The sequence below is a fragment of the Sparus aurata genome, chromosome 17 (assembly GCF_900880675.1).
Source record: "Sparus aurata chromosome 17, fSpaAur1.1, whole genome shotgun sequence".
In the NCBI taxonomy this organism is placed as follows: domain Eukaryota; kingdom Metazoa; phylum Chordata; class Actinopteri; order Spariformes; family Sparidae; genus Sparus; species Sparus aurata.
The window spans coordinates 5,793,415-5,819,367 of NC_044203.1; the positions used below are offsets into that span (position 1 = coordinate 5,793,415).

Here is a 25,953-nt window from a genome sequence, read left to right on the forward strand (position 1 = left end):
CAGTATTAAGTAGATGTACCTTTGGCCTCAATCACAGCACAAAGTCTGTGTGGATAGGTCTCAATCAGGCTTGCACATCTGGACACTGGAATTTGACTCCCTTCTTCTTTGCAGAACTGCTAAAACTCTGTCAGGGTGCATGGGGATCAGGCGTGAAAATCCCTTTTCAAGTCTATTGGATTGAGGTCTGGGCTTTGACTCGACCACTCCAGAAAATTCAGCTTGTCGCCTTTAAACCATTTCTGTGTAGCTTTCTCTGTATGCATCAGGGCCCGTTTCAGAAAGCGGGTTTTGTGAAAACTCTGAGGTTGCTAACCCTGAGATGAGAGAAACTGAGTTTTCAGTTCCAGAAAGAGAGGTAACTTAAACTCTGGGTCTGTTACTGCGGTAACTTACTCTGTGAACATAACCTGCTCACTGGCAGGTTTACCTGAAGAAACCCTGAGTCTGACGACGCTGTCTGACAGCAGCTGTCCTTTCCTTCTCAGTCCGATCATGTTGAAGCAGAAATAATTCACATAGTTTTACACCAGGAGGAGAATTTAGATGAGCTCTCACTCCCTGACGAGGACTGAACCGAACAGCAGACCGCTTCTCATCAGTCCGTCATTTATATTCTCCGGAATATCAGCGAATATCAGGTTACACGTCATCGCTGACGTGCTCTCAGATCTGAACAATCCTCTTCGTTTTTTTCTTTATTTTTAAATCACTTTGCAGGTTAATCAATCACCTTCCAGCAGCCAGAAAAAGAGAAATAACTCACATTTCATTTGGCTTTATTTCCCACAGATAACTACAAAAGTAGCCATCAGTATAGCCTATTGTATTTTTTCCAACGTAATTTCAAAGTCTGTGTTTCTAGTTTGCTGCCGCATTGAGTATAAGATTAAATGACTTCTAGTTCAATCTGTAGACAGTAAGTGTGTGTCTGCCTCTAATGTTGGGTTCTAGGGGTGAGTGACGCCCTCAGCCTCTGGTCACCCAGGGACCTGACTCAGGACCAGCTCCTCTGACTCTGTCGGACGTGCTGGAGGTGGAGGTGAGCACCACTTCATGTTCAACTACTCAGCAGGATGTTAGGACACAGATGTGTGTTAAGTTAAAATATCCACTGAATAAACTTTTCCTTTGTATAATATGTGAAATAAAACCAAAGTGAGGAGCCATCGTGAGACTGTTTCTATATGTCATTTTCAGCTGATTTAAATAAAACAGCCTAAAATAAAATGAAACAAAACATTAAACCACTTCCTCAAAAGCTAATATAAAAGCCGCAGCCGTGTTACTTTTTTTTTTCCCAGAAAATGTCTGCTTCCTGTTTTCTCTCCTGTTGCCATGGTGAATCACAGTATCAGAGCTCCATTGATGATGGCTTTTTACTAGTCATCAGGCACGAGCTCAACTCAGAGTTAACATACTCAGAGTCGACTTACCTAACTCAGATCAGCTGTTCTGGAACTGAAAATTCAGAGTTTCACTTTACAGGGTAAGTCAACTCAGAGTTCAGGTTTTGACTCAGAGTTTGTTAAACTTGCTTCCTGAAACAGGCCCCTGGTCATTGTCCTGCTGGAAAATAAATCTTCTCCCAAGTCTTACTTCTCTTACAGATTGAATCAGGTTGTACTCCAGGATTTCCCTATATTTAGCTGCATTAATTTTACCCTGCCATATGCCCCATAAGTGGTGTCTCATCATATCAAAGAACCTTTTTTCAGTTAACCTTGGAGTATCCCACATGTCTTTGGGTGAACTCTAGTTGAGATTTAATGAGATTTTATCATCAGTGGCTTTCTCTTTTCACTCTCCCATAAAGCTTTGATTGGTGAAGAGTCTCTTACATCTCAGCTGCTGAAGCTTTTAACTCCTTCAGAGTAGTCATAAGTGTCTTGGTGGCCTCCCTCACTATTCTCCTACTTGCATGATCAAGAAAACATACAAGGATTCACTTGCTTTACCTCATCTTCACTGATGTAGACAGGGGTATGTGTCATTGCCTCTTATTTCCTTGGTTTTGGTGACATTAAGCAGTGGATTGTTAAAGTCTTTAATAAACACCTGCCAGTTCAGACCAATGCAACTTCACGAGACAGTGTATCATTTTAATTGTATGGACTATAAATGAGCACAGTGATAGTGTGTGACTTGATGTGTTGCATTTTGAGTCATGATGAAAAGGCAGAAACAAAATATGTGTAAGTGAGTTTGAAAGAACTGGCATTCCAGGCTTCACACATGCTTCCACTTTAGTTGGGATGGTGCATCGATGCTAATCTAACTACGCAGGAGTAAAACATATAGAAAATTAAAAGAATATCTAGATCTCAAGAATTTGTTTGAATCATTTAATTTTCTTCTGCTTATCTATGAGGGTCACAAGGATGTTATCGCTTTTATTCCCCTTCTTCAAGGGGTCGCGGGGGGTTACTGGAGCCAATCCCAGTTATCTCTATGGGCAAGGGTAGGGTACACCCTGGATGAGTCACTAGCTCATTGCAGGGCCCCACAAGCAATTTTGGGGTTTAGTATCTTGCTCAAGGATACTTCGACATGTAGCTCAGTTCCGCCCCAGGGGAGCCGGGATTCCAACCAGCGACTGTCCGATCATTAGTCGACCAGCTCTACCCACTGAGCCGCCATGTTTGAATCATCAAGAAGTAAAATACTAATTTGGCTTAATGTGACAGAGACAAATATGCCTGACACCCCTGCTTCAGGTACAGACAAATGCAGACAGGTAAAAACAGTCAAATTATTGCCACTTGTCAATGTTGTGAACACATGAAATTGAAATGAAATGAAATATCCTATTGAAAAGACAGTGTTGGTTCATCTCAACTATCAGTCACAGTCTTCATAATTAATACAGCAGCTTCATCCTGGCTGTGGCATTTCTACCTGCAAATTCATAAAGGGAGAACTGAATAATCCCCAAAAATATAGGGATATTAATGTGGATGCAAATGAATTTTAATGAGTTGCACACATAACTGCTTGAGTGTGTTAGTCGACTGCAATGCCTGTTGCCATGGTTTCAGGTGTGACAGCATGATGATTTGGAGGTAGTGGGTGTGAATGAACCCTTGGTTGTAGTCTTGCATCACAGGAAGGTGTCTGGCATTTGAAGGGCAAGAATAATTCAGGCAACAAGATTGGAGATTGGAAATCTAAGAGACTGTGAACATAACAATCCGTCATGGTGTCAAAACTGAGTACTGAGAAGTGTTGTTTGACTGGATTTTATTGCTTTTTATCATTTTGGGGAGTATGATTGATTAAATGTCTCCCTCTCTCTGTCTGTCTGTCTGTCTGTCTGTCTACACATGCAAACACATAACATGCATATATATGTGTGTACTTTACACATATAGAAAGGAAACACTAATAGTGTTAATTTAATGTCTGATCCTGTAAAACATCCAGGGTAACAAACATTGAGGAAGACTGCAATTTCCTGTGCTATTAAGTACTGATTCCATCAGTATTCAAAATGAACTCTAATTGCTTCCACTTCTACATGTTTTTTTGAGCAGAGTAAAGTTACAGGCAGAGAAAGTTAGCGGTTCAGTGCTTCACTTAAGGGCACCTCAGCAATGCCCAGGAGGTGAACTAGCACCTCTTCTCATGGACTGAACTACTGCCACCCCAAAGTAGCACGGTTATATCCTTTGAGCCAGGGAATAGATTTAATTGGATCCGATAATTCTGTGCAGGCACTGTTCCATTAATATTAACATAACAATGTTTTGTCTTGAAAACATCTTTAAGTAAACACGCATTCTCAGAATTTGTGCCATTAAGGAATGTTTGAATAGTTGCTGTACACAACTCGGAACAGTAGCAAACTAATGTTATCAGCTAAACCATGCATATACGGTGCCTGTAAAAAGTATTCACCTCCTCAGATGTTTTCACCTTTTATTGCTTTCATAAATGGAATCACCATATCACTATGTCAATATAATTTGGCTATTTGATGAACAAAAATAAATCAAAGTTAAAAGTCAGTATTTAGTAGCACAGAGTTTGTGCCTTTTTAAAGTGAAACTCTCACCAACCAAGGCTTTATTTGTGATTGAATATGAGTCAAACATAATGACGAAAGAGGCACTTTTAAGATTTACCGTAGTTTTGTTTTCAGGCAAGCTAATTTTCAATGGAGTGCGGGGGAACTCGTACGCTAGCATCAAAATCGCTATTTTTAAAAGACTAAGAAGGCTCGGCGCTACATGAAACTTTGCTCGTAGTATCACCAGGGTCTCGACAAATGAACACGAGCATTGAGAACATTGTGTACACAGAGTTTACTAAAAAGAAGGTTTTTGAACAACTCAAGTTAGTAGCTGTATCTCCCGGTGCCGACTTCATGGCAGACAAAAAGTGTCGACCCCCGAGTGTGACCAAACAGGAAGGCTTGAGGACCGGTCCACCATTACTCTCCTGCCTGTTAGGTCACAAGTGCCTCTTTTGTCGTAATTATGCTTTTACACGAAGGTTTGACTTATATTCAATCACAAATAAAGCCTTGGTTGCTTTTTGGCGAGAGTTTCACTTTAAGTCTATTGGATTGACGATTGGGCTTTGAAGCCAGAAAATTCAGCTTGTTGTCTTCGTGCCATTTCTGTGTAGCTTTAGCTGTATGCGTCGGGTCATTGTCCTGCTGGAAAGTGAATTTTCTCTCAAGTCGTAGTCTCTTGCAGACTATATCCGGTTGTCCTCCAGGATTTCGCCATATTTTGCTGCATTCACTTAGCCTTTCAGGGCCTGCTGCTGATCTTGTGTTTTTGTGGTGAGATGCAGTGTTTGTTGTCAGCCAAACATAGCCTCTAGCCTGATGGCCAAAAAACCTTGAAGTCTCCCACATGCCTTTGGGTAAACTCTAGTTGAGATTAAATGAGCTTTCTTCATGAATGGCTTTCTCTTTGCCACACTCCCATGAAGCGCCTTCAGTAGTTGAGTAGTGATAAGTGTCTGTTGGCCTCCCTCACTAGTCTTCTTGCATGGTCACTCAGTTTGTGAGGACGGTCTGCTCTAGGCAGATTTACATGTGCCATATTCCTTCCATTTCTTAATGATGGATTTAACTGACCCCTGGGGGATGTTCAGTGACTTGGAAATGTTTTTGTATCCATCCAGCAACTATAACTAATACTTTTCAACAACCTTTTCACAGAATATATTGGAGTGTTCTTTTGTCTTCATGGTTTAATTGAAGCCTGGAACACTGGTTTACCAGTGACTGGACTTTCAAGACTCACTGCACTCAGCTGATCTCCATTTCAATAATTGTGACTAGCACCAACATATTTTTAATTAATTGAAAATCTTTTGTAGAAACCTGTTTCCACCTTGACATTAAAGAGTTTTTTTGTAATTTTTCAAAAATCCTTTTGTATTTTGATCATGATTCCATTCATAATAGCAACAAAAGGGGAACACATCCAAAGGGGGGAAAACTTTTTCTGGGCACTGTATCTTGCAAGTCAGTTTATATTATTAAGTTTTTGCATTAATTACCTAGGGTCTTATTTGCCAGACATAGTCTCATATTGATCTGATTATTTTTGACTTCTTATAATATCTACTATTATTTACTACTTACTAAATCCTGCTTGGTGTCTGCCTATGTCTTTTATTTAGTGAAGCTGTCGCCAACAACAAAAAGCCATCCTGAGATATACAAAGTCTCTTGTCTCTTGCTTAGTCAGTGTGTCTTTCCCCCATAATGAGCGTCGCCTTTCAATGTCATCTTTGGTCTCTTCACCTCCATCATGATGTCCGTAGAAGCTGCTCTGCCAGGTTCTGTTTCCCTAGCCCTGGCCCATTAAAATGGTTATTTTAAGGTAAAAACGTGACATAGTGTTACTTCAAAAGTCTTTCTATTTTTAGTAATAACATTTATAATAACAACAGCTACTATTATAATAATAATAGTAATTATTATTATTATTATTATTATTATTATTATATACTATTCCTGTACTTTTCTGGTTCTATGGCCATGTTTAATCTCTAAAAGCACTAAAAGTACCCTGTGGAGTTTGGGACCACCAGTAGCGCTATGGCAGTGTGTTTACAAGTGGATTGCCAATTTGTTAGAATCATGCACACATAAAACCAGCATGTGGGTGATTGACACCCACCCCTGCTGCCGTTTTCACACTATTCCAATGATTAAAGGTTTACAGCAGTAACATAAACACAGCAATGCACCAACAAATGCAGAGAAGAAGAAGAAGCCTGCAAGCTACAAAATGTGGTTATAAACAATGTAGGACTTAAAGCCCCTGTACAGAGTTTTTAACTGGATATGCAAAAGTCTCTGGTTTCTGCTGATGTGTCTGTGTTACCTACAACAGCAAATGAGCCCATCAGTGTGAAGATACGCTTTTTCTAAGTAGTCTAATTCTATACCTCTGAAAGGCCTTGGTCGGGTCGGACCACTGACGAAATGATTTACGGCAGTCAGACCGGAACTGACGACACTCAGCATATCTGTTTTGTTGCTACGCTAGCCAGTGCTAACCGAGCTAAAACTTTTGTCATGGCTAATAATGAGACAATGAAAAGAAAAATAATTCGAACCGAAGACCAACGAAAGGCCGAGAGGGAATCCGATCAAGCTAGGGCTAAACACGGATAAACATTGGCGATTCCTTCGAGAGATGGAGAGAGTTGCGGGGCTTGAAGGGATTCAAGTCGGATCCAGAATTTGCCCGATTCCTCCTAAACAGGTATGTAAATTTGATTTCATTTATGAAATGTATTGCGGGACGTAGTTTACAGCAATACATGAATTTATACTGTTACAACAAAGCTGGCTAACGTTACCACTAGATTAGCTCTTGATACTACACTCGTAAAAACGACAACAAACGTCTTAGATCACGCATCCATTTCAGCTGTGTGTATCAGCCCAGCCGACCTGCAACAATGCATCGGTAATATCCTCTGTCATTATAAATGATTCAGTTTCTTACTTAGAACAAAACATCCATCACAATCACTGTGACTTTGCTGTAACGCTAGCTCTGTAGCACCGTGGGTAATATTTATAGCTGGGAAATTGCAGTGCAACAGCAGCATTACACACAGTGACAATAGTGCAGTCTTTGCATGTTTAGCCTATGTCACAGACATCACGGTAATACAGTTAGCTAACAACGTAAGATATTATGTTGGCAATGCTACTGCAGTTTTTTCCCAGTGCTGGGTTATTGCACTGACAATAAAATATTACTAAGGTAAGTTGACAACTAAACTAAACAGTTCTACTACCGAGTTATCTAAACTGTTGGTTGTAGGCTTACTGAACTTAGATTTATGTCTGTGTAAATTCTCATTTGTCCAGGTCAAGGCATGATTCAATTACTTAGAGGGAACTTAGATACAAGTTTTAACATTACTTTGTTTCACCGGCAGCATATTATATTACATAGAAATACAAATAGACACATTACCTCATCCGTATGCACGCTGTAGATAGCTGCTAAAAAAAAAAAGTTTTCAAAGCAAGTCCCGTCTTCTTCCCGACGTTTCCAAAACAAATCTACACGCGCCGGCCAGACAAACATCTTCACGACAGTGGGCGCTAGGGCTCGTGGGAAATGCGGTCTTCATTCCGTCAAAACACCACCGCTTTCGTCCACCGGGGCTGCCAAAATCAACACTAAATGAAAAGTCTGTACAGGGGCTTTAAATATTAAAAAAACTGCTCTTTGTTTTCAAGAAACCCTGCAGGCCACCTTTAAGGTATGGGGAAAGATAATGGTTGAAGTTATACTTGGTTACAGTTGAGAAACCTTGATTGTAATGATTTAAGTGCGTTGTGAATTGAACTTCAATATTGCAATTGCTAACTGCCACTACAGGGTAATGCTATGTCAAAAAGGAATCCCAGTACTGAACCGTTGCTACTCTGTGACTGCAGCATCACTCCTACTCTGTATAACATTGCCAGTTGTTTGGCATCCTGACATATTTGCTTGCCTTCTTGAATTGCAGCTTTCTCCATCACTCATCTCCTCCACAGCTTGATCTGACTTGTACAATATACATCAATAAAAACAGATAGCATAATGGAAAGCATTCTTTCTTTGTTGTTATGATCGTTCTCTCCAGTGTAATTATTTCATCTAGTTATCACAGCAGTGGAGACCAGCTCCTATTATGAGCCTCATTGATCTGCAGACAAGACAACAGGCAGTAGATTGCAGATGGCGTATACAGTCTTTTCAAATAAAGTCAATGCTACTCTGCTGCAAGTACAAGAGTCAACGCAGTCAGGTAACATTTGTACAGTAGGAGCTCTTACAATCTGTGACAGTAAATTATTTTCTCATCCTATTTTTTTTGTTTTGTTCAAACTTTGATTATCTATTTCTGAAACTAAAGACAGGTTGGTGTGTGGGTATCAAACATATCCTCCGGCTGTTATTTTAATGATTATTTCAGTAAAGCTTGTGTTCATTTTCAATGACACACTTTTCTTTTTTTTCACATAAAGAAGGATACAAATCCAATACAAATATTAGGTGTAAGTATTTTAAAGGTTGTCATTCTTTTGGATTCCAAAATCTGCAGACAGTTTAGATGCATGTAATATCAAGTGTGTAGTAATGAGTTAATCAGGGCCCGAGCACTGACAAATGTGATAATTCAACTTGATTGGATGTGAGCGTTGCCAGGGGACTCTATAGCACCCTCTGCTGGAATCTCTGCCTCATTCATGTATATAAATTTACAACATTCGGTATACATATGTGTCATGAGAAGACACGTCCATTGACCCAAACCATCAGTCCAACAGGAAGTCGCCATTTTGATTGTAGCGGCCAATTTGGCCCATTTCCATGCCGCGTACTTTAACAAACTCGTCCTACATACTTAATACCGCAGACTTCACATTCAGTCAGTATCATCCTCAGACCTTGAAGATGAAAAGTTATTAAAACTTTCACCTACGTCATACCTGGTGGGCGTGGTGGTGTGCTCCATTTTGATGCTTCACCATGAAGCAGGAAGTCCTTTTAACTTCTGCATACAATTTCCCATCTACACACATGTAGAGGGTGTCGCCCTGAATACGTCTATGCATCAATACCGTGTCAAATCCATAGTGCCACCCACTGGACACAGGAAGTCAGACAAACATCATCCAATTTACATGACATTTACTGCTTGTTTTCTCCACATCATACACTCCAACATGACATGCAAGTAACAGGTGATCAGACATCTAGGTGCGCAACCTTTTGACGGCGACACAGCCCGACGTGCGCAGAGCGAGGGCTCGTTCATCGCTGCTTGCAGGTTTAATTTGTATTTGGGAATCATGAACCTGAAATTTGCAATTTTCAAGTGCAAGAGCTCCATTTTTGGATTGTGATTAATATAATTGTGCAGGTGAAAGGATCAGTCATTGACCATTGCTTTCACCAGTACCAATGACAACTGTAGCTGGCAGATTTACTCAATAAGAAAGCTTTGTTGTCTGGTTGATGGGTGTGCCCTTTTTCATGCCAGTGGCTTTACTGTTAAGCTCGGCTAAACTTGGTTTTATAGAAGAATCTTCATATATAGATTAGGGCTGTCAAACAATTCAAATTTTTAATCTGATTAATCCTAAATATGACCATAGATTTCACATTTTCGCAGTATATTGTTGTTGGAATGTAAAGAAAAATGACAGGAGGCAGATATATATGTTTAAAATTTGTTTTTTATTTTTAAAAAATCTAAATGACCTTATTACTGATGTTACGACCCTAGAGGTCCTAAATGTTTAATTTTTGTCTGTTGTTAATATCCCTCTTTTACCTGAGTGAGAGTATGAGTGCTTGTGTGTGTGTGTGAGATTGGTTGCCGGTGTGTCTATGATTGTAGGTTGTCCCAGGGAGCTGATTGGCTGCTGCCTTGGAACCAGAAGTTTAAAGGCCGGCTCCGCCCAGTTCCTGTCGGCTCTCCTCTGCTGTCCAAGACTGCCAGCATTTGTGATTGTGGACAAATGATATTTGTTAAATAAAAACATTTAAAATGCTTTGCTGCTGGTGGTGCTTAGGGGACGGGAAGAGGGGAGTCTCACACTCTTGTTGTACCAGGGTTTCCCCTAGGCCCTGGTCGTAACAACTGAGATTGAAAATAGTAGACTTAATTAACGCCCTGCGTTCCGTGAGGGTGGTCTGCCACCAGCCAGGCGTTACACCTGAGGTTGAAGCCCCGACAAATACATGCTTGGCATTGCGATACTTGAAGCTTGAGGTGCTTCAGTGAAATGAAAAAAACTGCTGTGTGTGCAAATCACAACGTGTTTGATTGTTCCATCTTTGTTTTTCTTATCCTTGAGCTTTTCATCCAACGGGCCAACAGGTTCTTCGGATTCCCCAATCTTGTTCAGGTCACAATCAGCCATAAGAATAGAGCGAGGACGAGTGGACGGTGTGCTATGAATTATGGGATATACAGGGTGGGTCATTCTGTGCATTTGAAAAAAAAAAATATTGCGTTAATTCCACAAATTTTGACAGCCCTAATATATGTGGTGGCACAAGGAGCGTGCTCTGGGCAGCACTTGATTAATACTACATTTTTACGCCAAACAACACCACCCTGGAGGTTTCACCCAGGGACCCTTTTTGTCCTTTTAAAGGACTACATGTCTACTAAATAAGGCAAGGCAAGTTTATTTGTATAGCACAATTCAGACACAAGGCAACTCAAAGTGCTTTACAGGCACACAAATTACATTAAAAGACATGCAAATTTAATTTAAAAGATATTAAGACACTAAGAATTGCATTCAAAGACAAGTAAAAGCATTAACATAAAAACAAGTAGGCTAAAATAGAAAAGCTTTAAAAGGGACAAGGCTAGAATAAAAGTCACAATGCAGTTCAAGATTTGAAATTGCTTCAGTTAAAAGCAGTGGCAAAAAGAAATGTTTTCAGTCTTGATCAGAAATATATTTTGGCCCAAAACCATTTAGGGCTTTATAAACCAGCAGCAAAATTTTGAAATTCTTTGATAGATCTTTACACTGGCTTCCTGTCTAAGAACTGGAGTGATGTGATCTATTTTTTTGGTTCTTGTAAGGACTCGAGCAGCAGCATTCTGAATCAGCTGCAACTGCAATAAGGCACTCAGGTACGTTTCACAATTAAGGCAGAGACAGCAGTTCTAGTTATAAAAATATTGTTTATAAGTCAATTTAAAAATCTTAAAAGCTTCAACATTAAGAAGTCTCTCACTGGGGGCAAAAAGGGGAACCAATCAGGCCTGAGTCTCTCTGGGGGAGATTGGTCCAAAACAAAGGGGATCCCAGGAACACCACATGTGAAGTAAAAAAATGATACAAAATCAACCTAAAAGTGCAAAACACAAGAGGGACACCACCACCAGGTCACCAATCTGCCACCCTAGGCTCAGCACCTGAATGGGGGAAGTCGGAGGACAGCAGGTGAGAAAACGAAATTAAATACAACTAATCACAAAAAAAAAACAAGAAATCAATGAGACTTAATTTATCAAATTTCTAATAATTAACACAATAGCAAATCAAATAGAATTAACAAAATCTACATAATCACAAATGATTTACTTACAGGTGAGGCAGAACAGCAAAGCCGTCAGGCAAAGCAGCGAAGCAAAGCAGCAGTGATTTCTTGCAGACAGGTTAGCGGTTGCTACACACTAAACAGTTGGGTTAAAAAATAACCCAATTTTAACCCAATTGCTGGGTTGAATAAGGACGAACCCCTTTTTTTTTTTTTCGACCCAACTTTTGGGTTGAATATTTAACCCAAAGGTTGGGTTATGTTAACTACAATGTTGGGTTATTTTTAACCCAATTGTTGGGTTGCGCAATTTATCGCTTCTTTGACCAATAGTTGGGTTAAAATAACCCAACATTGTAGTTAAGCATAACCCAACTTTTGGGTTATGACTGAAGATAGTCTGTCGGTGATGTCACCGACAGATTAGACGCGTCCCCCTAGGTTGGTGGCACCGCCCCAGGTGAAGGTTTGCCACACCCGAAGGATTTATCTAAACGGCGCCATTTTTTTCAGCTTGGTTAGAAAATGGCGAATGTAAGACCGGGAAGAAGCGGTTGCAATGTCCTAGCTGAAGTTGGCAAAAAACTGTTGGTGTGTGCAAACCACTTTGAGCTGACTGTTTCACCAACTTGGGCCAGTACAAGGCAGGAGTAGTCGGCAGACTTATACTCAAAGGAATACTTGCAAAACCAAGGACATGTAAGTATACAAATGTGCTGTGTGTTTCTGTAGATAAGGCTGAACTCGTGCGTGATGTACTGTGTGTTTTGCCATTGAGAACAAGGTAAGGTTAGCGGCTAACCGCTAACGTTAGCTTCTCTGACCACACAAGTTTGTGCTACAGCAGAATCATTCTGTGTATTACATTTCTGATCTTGCACATTATGTAATGCGTGTCCTAGGGAAATGTCTGCATGTGCAAGTATTTAGCTGTGTTTATTTAGCAATTTTACACGAACTAACCAAGCAGTGTCACATAGTACCAGCTAATGCTAACCGCGATCTTCCAAGCTAATGCTAACCGCGAGCTTCTAAGTTAGTTCGCATCAACACGGTCTCCACATGCAAACCCATACATACACACACCCTCCGCCGGGTCTAAGTTTTCAGGATTTTGTGAAATAATGCATTTGAAAACGTTTTCTAAGCTGGAATATGTTGGCATGGGCCAGGGCAAAACAAGTGTACTGTTGCCTCTGCCCGAGCTCGACCCCGCCCCTATCCTCGGCCGGGCTGGGCCCCTGACCAAGTATTCGTGATTTTTTGTTTTTAATAACTCAAAATAATGACCATATTTCCAGCTACAAAACGCGCATCTCTCTTCTCCCTCCATTTTTGTGTTGCTGCGTGGTGTTACACGCGAGTTATCCTCATGGCTAAAACGTGACTTCAGACGTACGTGACATCACTCCCCGAGATGCAAGAAGAAAGCAAGAATATATTTTTTTACTAAGGAAAATGACCAAAATAATTGTAATGCACAGTGACTTGAATAAATAACTTTAATCTGATCACTGGTTTGGAAATGTTAACGCGTTAGATTACTCGTTACTGAAATAAAGAGGTCAGGTTAGAGTAATGTAACGCGTTATAGCCTTTAGTGCTTGAATTATATTGCAACAGTGCTGTCATGAGTTATCCTATCCATATCTGGGAATTCTGTGCAGGATGATTAAACTGTGATTACTTGTTGAGAACATTTCAAATTGTTTGCCCATTTCTTGCAATTGTTTTCATGTTTTATTGTATTTTTACTGTTCAAGACTCTACCTGGCTGCACTGCATTACAGTGAGAAGGCTGATGGAGGACAAGCCACCACATCATCAGGGGATCCTCTTTTCAAACTGAGCTTTCCAAAGTCCAGGAAGGGAGAGTGCAGAGCCAAACCCGTGAAGACAGACGCGACATTCCGTAAGTTTTACAATCTTTTATTTGAACCTCACAAATTAAAATAAACATGGACACACAGGCATCACACGAAAGGTTGAACACAAACGCTTATAATCTTAATTCTTTTAAGATGGTTTTCAAAATAAATAATAAGGAGAATGTATAAATAAGAAGTAATTAGGAGAAATAAGAGAAACTTCACAACAGTACAGCACAAGGCTTTTTGGTTCTACTGCAATTTTCCTGTAAACATACATTTTTGTTTATTGCACTGCAGACTGCGGTGATGCTCTGTTGGACCTGATCTTCAAGAAGGTTTTCCAGGACCCTGCCCCATATGTGAACGAGGTGCTGAAACTCATAATCCCTGAAGACCTCTCGGACCACGCAACTCTCACTCTCCACCCCAGAGAGCCCCAGCACCAGCTTACAAAGCTTCTGGAGGCTATATTGGCTGAACACAATTCAATATGAAGTCATCACTGAATGTTTACACCCATGGCAACTAGATACTTTCTTTGTTATTATTTTCATATTGATATTGAAGTTGATATATAAAGTCAAACTATTTCACTTTATATTTTCTTCTTGTTATTATTTCATTCATGTCAACACATGTTTACAAATGTTTCTTACAATAAAACATCTTCCCTGACTGTTCTGTGTTTTCATTGTTTGATATATAATTTTCATGGTAATAAGTAAAAGATAAACTATAAGCAATGTAAGATAGGAATAGGAATCAGTTATGTACTTTTCATCAACACTTTTGCGATAAATTAATAGTATTTATGTGACTAAAAGCTGACTGCACTATTCCCCTCAGACGTGAAGGTCTGCAGTAACATAAAAGTAATGTCTGTCCGATAAATGTTCAGTGCATTCTGCAGTGCAGATACATTCAGGCAGACAGGTTACAGGCCAGGAGGGTCCACCATGCATGATGGTGGCTCAGGAAGTTGCTGTAGTCTTCGTGTAACCTAGAAATTATGAAAGGTGAGTGAGTGACAATAGATTACAGAAAAGAGAGACAGCAAAATGACAACCTTGTTTGCCCAGTGTTCACACTTCATTGTGGTATTTCCATACAGCAGATATTCTCCGGTTATGTAGGCATTTGTACACAATTGCCACAGGAACACCTGCTTTTTATGCAGAATTTTTTTTATTCATTGGAAACTATAATCGCTAATCATGTCGCATTGTTTCTTTGGTAATATATCTAAAGTTTATAAACCGTTGTAACTGGTAAAAAAAAAACAATTCTGCTGGTAGGGAGGTGATGGGGGGCAACTGTGGCTTATTGAAAACTTGAAAATTGCTGGCAGTAGCTAATTACAGGTCGTCACTACAAATAAGAGGTTCTCAATCAACTTACCTGGCTACATAAAGGTAAATAATAATATGGGGTTACGCTTTTGTCTTGTAATGGCTGTTGCTAAATTGCATCCGCGTTACTGCAACTGAACAGCAGTAAACACAGGCCAAGGTTTGGCTAAGCTTTATGATGTAAACATTAATGTTCATTCTTGGCTGCTTACTTTCTTCTGGAGCCTCTTGTTGTTCGGCGGCCATTACTTCCAGAAACTCCGCCGTTGCCATGGTCACATGATGCCGTCCTCACGTCTTCCGCAGGCAGGAAGAGGTGGGCGGCACCGTGGGCAGCGCACAGTAGCTCATTAGCATTTAAAGGGAAAGACACTGAAACAGGCCACCTGGAGCAGGGCTGTGAAACTGGTGTTTCAAGAACCCTGCTGTGCTTAATCCTTCATCTTATTTCGACCAAAGCATGTTACTAACATTCCATTTAGACTTCAAGGAACCATATCAAAAAGCAGAAATGACCATAATATGGGACCTTTAAGTACACATTAGTCACATATTGAGTTTGTTTACTTAAAAATGTCATGTCTGTAGATCTGTTTGTTGTTCTTGTCAGCGTCTGTCTTTGTCTATGCTCCCGTCCATGTGCCTGCTCCTGTCTGATCCTTGTTCCCCACAGTATGTGTTCTTTGGATTTTGATCTCTGTTTTTTTGATGCTTGAGTTGAACTTTGATTTTTTCTTTGTACTTTGTCCTGCCTATTAGTTGCTACTTTGTATTGCTGTTTTTAGTTGCTACTTTGCCTCTTGCCCCCGTTTTGTCTGTTTGGTGTTCAGCTTTGCAATAAAGCTCGCCTTTTGTTTCCCCTATCCTTGCCTCTTGTGTATAACTGCATTTGGGTCCACCTTCCCCTTTCCTTAGTCTTCCCTTTAACCCCCCCGCCTGACAGAATGACCAGAACCTAAAATGGACCCAGCAGTTAATGGGCTGGAAATTATTCGCTGGTACCAGGACTTCATGACAAATCCAGCTAGCAGGGCCCTCAAATTGTAGCTTGCAACCTTTTTTTTCAAGCCACAGCCAAGCTGCCAGCTGAAACCCATGCCACAGTCACAGCCACAGCCAAGCTACCTGCCTCAGCCCATGCCTCAGCTCTAGCCTCAGCTGAAATCTCCCCTTTTTGTGGAACCCGCCTGGCCTACAAAATGCCTCCACCAAGAAAGCGATGTTCCCGGCAGCGTCCTGGCTCCTTGAAGTCTGGCAATGGAGCCCCAACTCCATTGTCAACTGCCCAGCCAGCGCTTGCCGGGTTTGCACCGCTAAAGGTGTGGCTGACACCCACACCTGCCAGTGGCCTTCAGTCGGCGGACCGGTCGACACCTGCCAGTGGCCTTCAGTCGGCGGCCCTGATGGCGCCTGTTCCTGCTCCTCGGTCGGAGGCCCGGCCGAGGCTTGTTCCTGCTCCATGGTCGGAGGCCCGGCAGAGGCCTGTTCCTGCACCTCGGCCGAGGCCCACGCCAAGTCCTGTCCCTGCACCTCGGTCTGAGGCCCGGCCGAGGCCTGTCCCTGCTCCTCGGTCGGAGGACCGGCCGAGGCCCGTCCCTGCTCCTCGGTCGGAGGCCCGGCCGAGGCCCGTCCCTGCACCTCGGTCGGCGGACCGGCCGAGGCCCACGCCAAGTCCTGTCCCTGCACCTCGGTCGGAGGACCGGCCGAGCCACACGCCAAGTCCTGTTCCTGCACCTCGGTCGGAGGACCGGCCGAGCCCAGTCCCTGCACCTCGGTCGGAGGACCGGCCGAGCCCAACGCCCAGTCCAGCGCCAGCTCCCTGCAAACCCCTGTTGGTGGTCCAGCCAAGACCCAGGGGGTTTTCCCAGCCAGCGGTCCAGCCTCAAGAACGCCTTCGCCTTCGTCGCCGGCCTCCAGTGGGTCCCAGCCTACGTCTTCGCCTTCGTCGCCGGCCTCCAGTGGGTCCCAGCCCACGCCTACGTCTTCGTCTTCGTCGCCGGCCTCCAGAACGCCTACGTCTTCGTCTTCGTCGCCGGCCTCCAGAACGCCTTCGTCTTCGTCGCCGGCCTCCAGAACGCCTGCGTCTTCGTCGCCGGCCTCCAGAACGCCTTCGTCTTCGTCGCCGGCCTCCAGAACGCCTTTGTCTTCGTCGCCGGCCTCCAGAACGCCTACGTCTTCGTCTTCATCGCCGGCCTCCAGAACGCCTACGTCTTCGTCGCCGGCCTCCAGAACGCCTACGTCTTCGTCGCCGGCCTTCAGAACGCCTACGTCCACGTCCCCGGCCTCTAGTGGGTCCCAGTCCAAGTCCACGTCCCCGGCCTCTAGTGGGTCCCAGTCCACGTCCACGTCCATGTCCCAGTCCACATCCCCGGCCTCTAGTGGGTCCCAGTCCACGTCCCCGGCCTCTAGGGGGCCCCAGCCCACGTCCCCGGCCTCCAATGGATCCCAGTCCTCGCCTCCACCCTCCTGTTTGTTTGGACCTTGGCCCTCCTCCTAAACCCCCTCCACCCTCCCAACTTCACTTGGACTCATGTATTGAGGGACATCTGGGAGCTGTCCCTTGAGGGGGGGGGGGTACTGTCATGTCTGTAGATCTGTTTGTTGTTCTTGTTTGGTGTTGTCTTGTGGGTTCTTGTATTTGATTTCCATGTCTTTGTATCTTGTCTTGTGTCTTGTTCTTCCATGCCCTCATGTGTCCTTTAAGTTCTCCTGTGTATTTTCCTATGTTCCCTCTGGCTCCCTCTGTCTTTTGCTTTGTTCCCTTCATGTTCCCATGTGCTCCTCCCCTTCGTCATCTCACCTGTTGGTCTACCTCACCTGTTCCTCGTCTTGTCATTAGTGTCTGTGTATTTAGTCTCTGTGTTCCCTTCACTCCTTGTCTGGTCATTGTTCTTGTCAGCGTCTGTCTTTGTCTATGCTCCCGTCCATGTGCCTGCTCCTGTCTGATCCTTGTTCCCCATGGTATGTGTTCTTTGGATTTAGATTTCTGGTTTTTTGATGCTTGAGTTGAACTTTGATTTTTTCTTTGTACTTTGTCCTGCCTTTTAGTTGCTACTTTGTATTGCTGTTTTTAGTTGCTACTTTGCCTCTTGCCCCCGTTTTGTCTGTTTGGTGTTCAGCTTTGCAATAAAGCTCGCCTTTTGTTTCCCCTATCCTTGCCTCTTGTGTATAACTGCATTTGGGTCCACCTTCCCCTTTCCTTAGTCTTCCCTTTAACCCCCCCGCCTGACAGTTGTGATGGTTCAACCTATGAAATGTGTAATAATTTACCTGTTCATTGTGGATTTTTAAAATTTCAGCCAGAGAATCTGCTGTCATCCCAGTTTTTGATGCCTTCTGTCTGAATAAGGTCATCAGTCAAGGAAGATGGTGGTCATGCTCAGCATAGAATGTGTTGGGCAGGTTCTGATTCGTAATCTGCTGTAACTCTGCATAAAACTACATTGAAATAACAGCAGGAGAATACAGCAACAACACTTAAAAAAACTGTTCAATTTGAAGAATCTAGCACACATTCATGAAGCGGCCAGATGAGTAAGAAGAGAGAGCTGATCCATATTACCTCAGATTCTATTTTGAGAGCAGGCCAGAGGTCCATGAGCTCGTTCACTGCTGGGCAGGACATCACTATGGTCTGTCGGCGTGGGAAAATGTGGTCTCCATCATCTTTCTAATGAAGGGGAAATGTACAAATGCAATCAGTATAGAGACATATACAAGGGCTGATTCTGGAATAGTGGCTGTGCTGCAGCCTGGGGTGTCTAAACTGTATTCTGGAGGTGAAAGAAGCTGCGCACAACTTACACGTCCAGATCATTTTGGAACCAGCAACCTAAAAGGCAAAGAAAAAAATGACAAAATTAAGACCACCATCTAAAACTTTTAAAACAGAATTGCTTATACTTACTACTTAATATAACAAGTTAATTACTATTAGCTCACCCAAATATCACAGACTACAGCTAACACTGCTTTAAAAGGATAAAGTGTTTTCCTCAAAACAATTTATAATGTCTATAGATAGAAAATAGCTCAAGTAAACTTATTAGTTTTTAACAGGTTTTTAAGAAAAATCTTGAATTACATTTTGGACTCTTTACACCAATCATCTTTCTTTTTTGCAAGCAAATACAAAGTTAAGTAAAATATTATTTGTGCAGTGCAAAAGGTTAAATATCAATTAGGAAGATGGTATTTATGAACAGAACACATTCATGGCTTGTTGAATTGAATACGGCAAAAAGTTTTCCCTTGATCAAACTGGCAAGTAGAATAAACAATGATATATGTATGTGGGAGGTCATATGATTTAGGGTTAACTTAGAACTTTTATAAGCAGGGAGACAGACAATTGCCTGTACATAACCTGGAATATTTACGGCATTTACACACTAAAAACAGTTGGGTTAAAAAATAACCCAATTTTAACTTAGTGGCGGTTGATAGAAGAATTCATTCACTGGATTAATGTTACCTGGTACTATCTTTATCATATCTCCAGTTATCTTCCTTAACTCTGTCTTGACTTCTTGAAACTGGAACAGAGAGATGCAATGATGGGAAAAACATTCATCACATATCAAAATATACTGTTTGTGAGCTTGGCTCCTCTGAGAGATCAAGTTGTAACCTAGGTTAGCTAATGTTAGCTCGCTAGTTCTGGCAGCTAATCATTACATTCATTGTAATTGGTTTGCTAGTTAGCACCATGGTGGCTAGCGGAGTTTTGCCTCTGCTGTAAAAATACTTTATAACAATCCATGGCGTAAAAGTGAATAAATATTAACATTCAAAACTTACAGTAAGTCCTGACTGCTGCCGCGTAGGTCGAACTTTCTGACTCCTGTTGCTTCTGGCCGCCAAGCGTCTCCCTGCAACGTTCCAGCTTTTCTTCTTCTGTTTTTTCAAAGAGCGGTAAGGAATCAGTGTAGTATGCGCATTAGCGCCGCCTTCTGCTTTGGAGGGTGAATCAGAAATTCACTCGGAATAAAAAATTATCCCTGCAGCTGCTCAGCGCTTAAGTAGAAATAAAAAATGTATAGGCTACATTAAACTGATGCCAATAGAAATACCAAAAATTAAATCAAATAAATGTTGTTTTCCTCAAATGTCAAATGCATTTCAGACCATTTTCCCCAATCAAATTGTTACTGTTTTAATAGGCTATGATTGCAATTTATTTTTTTATGATCGATTTTATTGTATTTTAGCATGTGCTATATAAATAAAAGTTTATTTTTAAATAATCCCTATTTAAAACAATAGAAATAACAGGACTTTTATTACTTAATTCTACTAAATCTCACTATCTAATCTAGAGTTGTAGTTGTTACCGCCAAATTCAACCACAGTCCAAACCGGTCCAGGTCAAAATCTGCTTAGCCTGACGATGATGACACAGAGCCAATTTCACCACATCGAATCATGATTTCATTATTATTATTATTATTATTATTATTAGTTGGCTGTGCTCGCCTCTATAGCAGAGCATAGTGGGTGTCCAGAGTGGGCAGAGCACAGCCCACTATTATTATTGCTCGCGCGTCTTCTTATTAGTGGGCTGTGCTCGCCAGCCCACTATGGACACCTCTATAGCAAAGCTGTAGGTGTGGAGCACAGCCCACTATTGTTATTGCTCGCGCCTCTTTTTCTTATTATTCATCCTCCTTCCATTTTTCTGTCGCTAACTCGCCCCGCACCGTTGAGCGCACACAAACAAAAAATACATCAAAACGTGCGGTTCGATCGGGCGGGGTGTGCTCTTATTCAGTTTTCCGTAATATTTCAAAAATTTTTCAAACATCTCCTGCTCTGGCATACGTTCACGTAGAAACACCATTCCAGCTTTAAAATGTAGGCACAAGTCCTGAGTATTTAAGTTGTATTTGAACTTTTTTCTTATGATGTGTAGTTTATGAACTGTGATCCTTGAATGACGGTGAGTGATTTTGGAAAAATTCAGGGTTTTCAATGATTGTGTATGGCGGAATGTTCGTGCAGCAGAGTGGAGAGGGCCAACTGACAGAGTGAGCGAGACTTAAAAATTTGCTCCGAAATGTTCTCTTTCCGTGACGATCCTGGCCACAAATTAGGCTCAAAAACAGTGATCATGTGGTCAGCATTGCGTAAGGTTGTGTTTAAACACAAAAATGCTTTCCTAAACCAAACCAAGAATTTTTGTTGCCTAAACCTAAATAAACAGTGACCGGAATCTTTAAAGTAACACTATATAACAAGTGAATTTAACATAAAAATAAGAAGTGAACAGTATAATATTTGGTTCTAAAGGGGAAAAGAACCCCAGTCTTCTTGGTGAAAGTCCTTTACAAGGCTCATTCAGATATGGACTTTGTGGCTTTTTCCTAAACTGAAATGATAGTCCAGAAACAGCATTGTGAAGTTCTTGGAACCACACCAACACAGAGACACAGCCTGTGTAGTGCACAGGTCATTTACTGTACACACTGCAGGTAAACAGTTGACTCCAGTTTGTTTCAGATTTTACATACATTCAAAAATAAATCAGAAAAAAGATTGTATTATTATTAAAAAAAACAACCTTAATGAGGTTAGACTAAAGCATTGATCTTTTTTGCTCAGAAAATTACTTTCTCCACCCTAAAACACCTTCACCAGTATCTGTTTTGTTATACTTTCTATCACAGACTCATTATCATTGTAGACAATGTCTTCTAATGAAGATGATAATAATTGTTTTCTGACTCTCAGCTTCTTGTTATCATCTACTACTTAGCGTGTTATTCTGTGTTTATTGTATCATCAGTCCCATGGAGCATTCTTTCTTCCTTTGCTCTGTTGTTGTGCCAGGGTCTCTGCTGCCTCCACAACATGCCAATAGATGAGCTGCATCACAGAGGTGACTACTCTAATTTTCCCCCTACCTCTCTCTGTTTGCGCTATCCAACACTCAGTGGCAGAAAATTGCAGTTGGAGCACAATGATGTGACATGACTACTGATGCCTTACAGTTTCCCTGGACGTGGACTCCCTACTGTTTGTCTGTGATGGTTTAGTTGGTTGGACGAGTTTCCCTCTCCTACCTCCTACAGGCTACAGAAACCTCTACTCATGTTTATACAAATTGCTACCTTACTTTAAGTTTTGAATGGTTAGTTTAATTACTGTCCATGAATGAGAAACTGTTGAGAGGATTTGCAGAAGATTAATTAGACTGACTGATTCAAGGAATCATTTATGTGTTACCACCAAGAAAGCAGCTGATTTTAACACCTAAACCACACCCATAGCTGCTGTCTTTAGCTGCAAATAGTTCCTTAAAGGACAAAGCATTTTTTCTGTGGAACTGATTTTCTGGATGTTTTATTATTTTATCTTTCCTAAACAGTGATGAGGTAAATTCACAATTACATGATAATCATGTTTATTTGGATCTCAGGAGTGGTATTAAGTTACTGCTGGTGAAAACCAACATTTATTTTTTTTTGTGCTTCACAATAAAAAGGTTTTAAAAAAGTCCATTGCTGATGAATTTCAGTAGCAGTACCTCCTTCTATAACAAGGTGTGGGGAAAACTGGTGACCATGAGGAGGCTTCTTTTTTTTTTTTTTTACAACTACTGATTCATTCTCTTCTCTGTATACAGATAGCTTTCACTAGGAAATTACAATCTGAAGGTCTTTCAGTACTCAGCACACTGAAATATAATGTCTAACAGGAAGACATTACAAAACTTGATTTGTAGAAAAAGTGAAGAAAAACAACACTGTAGTCAATTGATCTTCTACGTTCTGTGCTACACTTAAACTTTCAGGGTGATGTTTTGTTGAATAAATAACAATGTGGGATATAAGAGTATTTTTAAACTTAGATTATACCATGGAGTTATACACTATATTCGTGACCAAGGAGCAGTTTCAAGCTTTATAACTAAATCATACTGAAACAAAACAACCTCTCCATAAACAAATGGCACAACACAGAAGGGCATAGATAGATAGATAGATAGATAGATATACCTTATTGATCCCAAGCTGGGAAATTACGGTGTAGCAGCAGCATTACACAGAGACAATAACAACACAATGAAATAAGAGGAACAACCTAGATATATTAAATAGCAATAGGAACAAAAAAGTAATATATACAAAAATAATGTACAAAATGTACAGAATGTAAGAAATGTACAAGAAATATTTACAAATGTAAATGTACAAGAAATATTTACAAATGTATAAATAAGCACAGTGACTGTAGTGCAAGATAAAATATAAGGAGCGGTGAACAGAGTGTGTAAAACCAAAGTGCACAGACAATATGTGTAATGACCAGAGTTTTAGCTGTTATTATTGTACAGTGTGATGGTGTGTGGCAGGAAAGATTTCCTGTATCTGTCCCTTCAACAGCGGAGCTGCAGCAGTCTGTGAGAGCAGGTGTTCCGCTGTCTGTCTACTGTGTGATGGAGAGGGTGCTGATCATTGTCCATGATTGATAACAGTTTGTTCAGCGTTCTCCTCTCCACTATGGTCTCAAAAGACTCCAACCTGAGACCAAGTACAGAGCTCGCCTTCATGATAATTTTATCAAGTCTGTTGGTGTCGCTGGCTCTGATGCTGCTGCCCAGTCTGTTGTTGCCAGCGTCATTTTCTTTGCTGCTGTGTACAGCAGCAAAGAAAATTCATACTGTGTACCGAAAATGTCTGACAACAACAGACTGGTAAAAGATTTCCAACATCTTGCTGCATACGTTGAAGGATCTCAGCTTCCTCAGGAAATAGAGTCTGCTCATCCCCTTCTTGTACACAGCCTCGGTATTAGATTTCCAGTCCAGTCTGTTGTCGATCACCACTCCCAGGTATCTGTAGTCCTCCACCTCTTCCACCACCTCCCCTCTGATCCGTAGTGGCTGCGAAGGCATCTTCTTCCTCCTGAAGTCGATCACCATCTCTCTGGTCTTGTCAACATTCAGCCTCAGATGATTCTGTTCGGACCACTCTACAAAGCCGTCTAGCTTACTCATCAGGTCAAAACTCTGCTGTCCACTTACATCTGAAGGAGAAAAATCATTCCTTTGAGGACAACAATGTTAACATCCTGGCCAGGGAAGATGGATGGTTTGAAATCGGAGTAAAATAATCCATCTTTGTCAAACTGGAACGACCAGCTTTGAAAAGAGGGGTTGTTGACAATATTACTTATCACAGTACTCTCCTCAGACAGCTTAACAACCATTCACACTTGAAGTGCATCCCATTTAACCTAAACTGGATCAGCTGTCAGTTGGCTTCAACAGCTGTAGAAACATTTGATGAATTTCTGACAAAAATACCATTATCTATAATTATCTTCGCTCGGAGACAGCTGGGATTGGCTCCAGCAACAAACCCCGCAACTTATTGAAAAAGGGATAAAGCGGTTACAGACGATGAACACAGAACTAACACTTGTCCAGAGATTGGATGCATGCACATCTCTGTTAATTCAGAGACACACTTGTATTGTTTCTCATAATGCAGGTGATGTACTGTTTTCCTCTTTAATGGTATTATTTCACCACCAGCAGCCCATCCGATAGTAATCACAATGTTTAGTTTTATGACCTAGACCGCCCAACACAGATTTCCCGCGGTGTTGATGAATGTAGGCCTACCTGTGATCCGTGCATCACTACCGTGACAATATCATATGTGTGACTGTGGTTTCAGTGTAATCATTTAAGACATTTATGTGATTAAACTTACAGTGAAAATACTTTGAATGGGGCACCGATTAGCTCAGTTGGAAGAGCGGGCATCCCATGTGCTGAGGCTCTGCAGCAGACCTGGGTTCGACTCCCGGCCTGGGTCCCTTTGCTGCCTATCACTCCCCCTCTCTCTCTCCCTGTTTCCTGTCACCCTCTTCAGCTGTACTATCAATAAAGCCATAAAGGCCAAAAATATTTTTAAAAAAAGGAAAATAGTTTGAACATACCCTTATATGTCTGTGCCCTACATTAAAACCAATCCTGTAGTTTATACTTGTTTGAATATCTTTGAAGAGACGACAAGCAGTTTTGCTGGATGATCACTTTATTTTTTGAAAGGCTGATGTCTGGAGAAACTAACAGCTGGATCTGCAGCTGCTTTGCTGTCTGGTTTTGAGGTTTGTGCAAGTTCAGTTCCTGTTTCATTCTCACAGTTTGTACTGTGTATTCATACTCTGTACTGAGTATTTATACTGTGTAATTATACTGTGTATTGTATATTTATACTGTGTACTGTGTACTCATACTCTGTACTGTATATTGTAGCTTTTTGACAGTGCTGGGTAGCCAGTCAGAATATAAATCTGACAAGAATATTTTTTTGTTTAGTTATATATTAACCCTACACAAGGACCAATGCATTTCAGTGCATGGCCCCAACCAGAACTCAATAGTAAATAAGAAACACAAGACCCAAAGAGTGTATACATTCAGTATATACAAACCCACAATTTAATTGCCCCCAAAAATGTCTGTTCTTCTCACAGATAAATCTTTTAAATTCCTCAAACAAACAGAAAAATACTCAGTTTGACTCTCAGTATCAGTTCAGTCAACAAAATAAATAATCTTCACAAATAACAAATAGTCAACTAATAAATATTTGAGATCTCACAAAAAGAAAAATACTTAGTTTGAGCCTGCATTACAATCTTTGAGCTCTCGCAAACCAACAGAAAAATTATTTGCTTGAGCCAGCACAAACAGGGCCAGCTTTTGGACTTTTGGCTTCTTGTCAGGGGTTGGCAAAACTACGACGCACACTGTGGGGACAGACTAAACCTCTTCCTCGTGTGAGTAGCTGGGCACCATTTTGATTTGATCCGGCATAGTTATTTCATGCTGGGGGTTGAGGATGGCATTGGCAGGTCCTCAGAATGGCTCTTTGGAGGTTCAGTTCAGGGTGACTCCAGTGGATTCATGGACCACTGAATTAAGAGCAAAATGGAACTCTAGTAGGTGTTTATCCTAGTATTTGTGGTTCTCTCCTGCATAGGAGTCATTCTTTTTTTTAATGTCCAGGTTATTTCAGTCAAAATTAGTTTGGGGGTGGTAGGGTGAGGTCATTTTGTGTTTCAGGCTCCATTTGTCACAGGTGGCTTTGAAGATGGAGGAGGTGAACTGGCTTCCCTGGTCCAACAGAATGTAGTTGGGAACTCCAGTTGTCAATTCCTAGATGA

The 25,953-nt window shown here is 41.4% G+C and overlaps 1 long non-coding RNA gene across 1 annotated transcript; it reads right to left on the reverse strand.

Annotated features, from left to right (window-relative positions):
• Positions 1–18,347: 18,347 nt before the first annotated feature.
• On the reverse strand, positions 18,348–19,631 carry LOC115568037 (uncharacterized). The gene is made up of 4 exons (XR_003981320.1): positions 19,573–19,631; positions 19,247–19,307; positions 18,577–18,604; positions 18,348–18,442 (listed from the first exon to the last, which is right to left on the reverse strand). It is a non-coding gene; the product is annotated as an uncharacterized LOC115568037 (long non-coding RNA).
• Between the last annotated feature and the right edge of the window lie 6,322 nt (positions 19,632–25,953).